Below are 2,500 nucleotides of genomic sequence, written 5' to 3' on the forward strand. Positions count from 1 at the left end.
TGACCGGGGACCTGGCTCTGTCTCCCGACTCTACGGATACAAGAGACGTAAGGGCACTGAGTGTAATTTGGACACAAGGGCTGAGGGTCAGAAGTCTGAGCCAGCATTGAGAGTCCCGGTGACTGGTCTCCTGGTAGGTTACAGGAGCTTGGCGGCGGAGATGATCGATGCGGCCAGATCCTCCAAGGACCAACACATCTCAGTCCTTAAATTATGGCTCGAGGGGGCAGCTGAGTGGCCCGCTCGTCTTGAAGCTGCAGCCCGGTCAATACTCCGGATGCTTGGGGGTGTCGAGGAGAAGGGCTGTGTGAAACGTCTTGTCTCACGTAAGTCACTTAAGGTGCGGGTGACTGGCACCAGAGGGTCAGATAGGGCGAAGGTAAGAACAGCTACCTTCAGCAGGTGCCAACAGCTTTTTAGGAACGACCCAGCCCGCCTAGCAAAAGAAATCCTAGACGGAGCTGTCTCAGCCGTCTGCCCCATTTCCCTCACAGCTGTTGAGGCCGCATATAAAGCAAAATGGGAGGTTCCAGGATTCTTTGGTGGGCTGGGAAGGTTCCTGACCGAGAGAGACGCGGACAACAGTCCCTTTGAATCGGCTCTCACGGCGATGGAGGTATTGGAAAACCTTCGAGCCATGTCGAGCGATTCCGCACCAGGCCCAGACGGTATAAAAAAGCAGTTCCTGCTTGAATGGGATCCTGAGTGCGAGAAGGTCACACGTATGTTCAACGTGTGGATGTTCACCGGAGTCGTACCGGTGTGCTTTAAGCGGTGTCGAACGGTATTGATTCCCAAGACTGGGAACGGGGCGGCAATGGAGATCGGCAGTTGGCGGCCGATTACCATCGGTTCCACAGTCTTGAGGCTCTTCACGAAGGTGATCCACAGTAGACTCGTGAGAGGGTGCTCGGTTCACTGCCGTCAGAGGGGGTTTATCAACGCCCCCGGCTGTTCTGAGAACATTGAGGTACTGCAAGGCCTCATAAGACGGAGCACAGAAGAGCACAGCCAACTTGCAGTGGTATTCATCGACATCGCTAAGGCATTCGACTCTATCTCTCATGAACATATCTGGTATGTTCTACAGGAGAGAGGTGTGGACACCCACATAATAGGAGTGATCCGCGACTCCTACAAACAAAGTGTGACAAAGATTGAAATCGGAGACCAGTCCACCTCCGAGATCTCTCTCAGAGTGGGTGTCAAGCAGGGAGATTCCTTGTCACCATTGCTCTTTAACTTGGCAATGAACCCCCTCATTGCATACTTGGAAACCCACGGACAGGGATTCAGTGTGCTAGACACAACACTCTCTGTGTTGGCGTTCGCAGATGATTTGGTGGTTGTATCTGATTCATGGCAGGGAATGGCCTCCAACCTGCAAATCCTTGAAGATTTCTGCCGGCGCGGGGGGCTGAGGCTTCAGCCCTCTAAGTGTCATGGTTTTCTGATGTCCTATAAGTCCAGGGTGCGGTGCCTCAATAGTTGCCCGCCGTGGAGAGTAGAAGGGGCGGCTCTCCATATGACTTGTCCCGGAGAGGCAGTGAGGTACCTGGGCATTTCGGTGTCACCCTGGCTCGGATTGAAGAAGCCTGACATAGTTGGTCGGATTTCTGATTGGGTGAACAGGATTGGCAAGGCCGAACTCAAGCCGACTCAGAAGGTCTCCATTCTGATTAGGCATGCCATACCTCGGGTCATTTACGCTGCCGATCACTGCGATCTTGGTCTAGTCACTCTGAATGCCGCGGATGTGATAATCAGGAAGGCTGTGAAGAACTGGCTGCATCTTCCTATGTCGACCTGTGACGGGCTTTTATACGCACAGCACAAGGATGGTGGCCTTGGCGTGCAGAAACTAGGCCGTCTCATCCCATCCATCCAAGCCAGGCGTTTGTACCGCCTGGCTGGGTCATCAGATGTTACGACCAGGAATCTCATGAGCACAGAGAAGGCATTTTCCAAGTTCAAAGCAATCTGGAAGAGGGCTGGAGGCATCCTTAAAGACCTGCCGAGTTTCAGCTCTGCAGGTGCTCAGGTTCCGAAGGGCGAGTCATCCAGCCCCGTGATCCAGCGATGCCTGAAACCGTGTGACTGGAGGAAGGAGGAATTTCTCAAGTGGGCTAGTCTACCGGTCCAAGGGGTGGGTGTGCGTGGGTTTGGTGGTAGCAGTGCCAGTAATGCTTGGCTCGCCGTTCCCACTGGGATGCGGCAGCGGCATTACATTGCGGCGCTGATGCTCCGGGCTAACGTGTACCCTACCTTGGAGTTTAGGAGTAGGGGGAGGGTCAAGGTATCCTCTCTCTGTAGGCGATGCTCTTTGAGTCTGGAATCCGCCTCTCATATCCTGAGTGTCTGCCCGTCCACTCAGAGGTCCAGGATTAGAAGGCACCACAGAGTTTGTGACCTCCTTGCTGCCGAAGCGGAGCGATGGGACTGGGACGTTCACCGGGAAAAGTCCTTCAGGGCGGCCAATGGCGCCCTGTTGCGGCCGGAC

At 54.6% G+C, this 2,500-nt stretch overlaps 1 pseudogene; it reads left to right on the forward strand.

The window, feature by feature from the left end:
- The window catches only part of LOC125787107 (28S ribosomal RNA), a 9,439-nt pseudogene that overhangs the window by 4,067 nt on the left and 2,872 nt on the right, over positions 1-2,500 (forward strand).

Source organism: Astyanax mexicanus, chromosome 22 (assembly GCF_023375975.1).
Source record: "Astyanax mexicanus isolate ESR-SI-001 chromosome 22, AstMex3_surface, whole genome shotgun sequence".
Lineage (NCBI taxonomy): Eukaryota > Metazoa > Chordata > Actinopteri > Characiformes > Acestrorhamphidae > Astyanax > Astyanax mexicanus.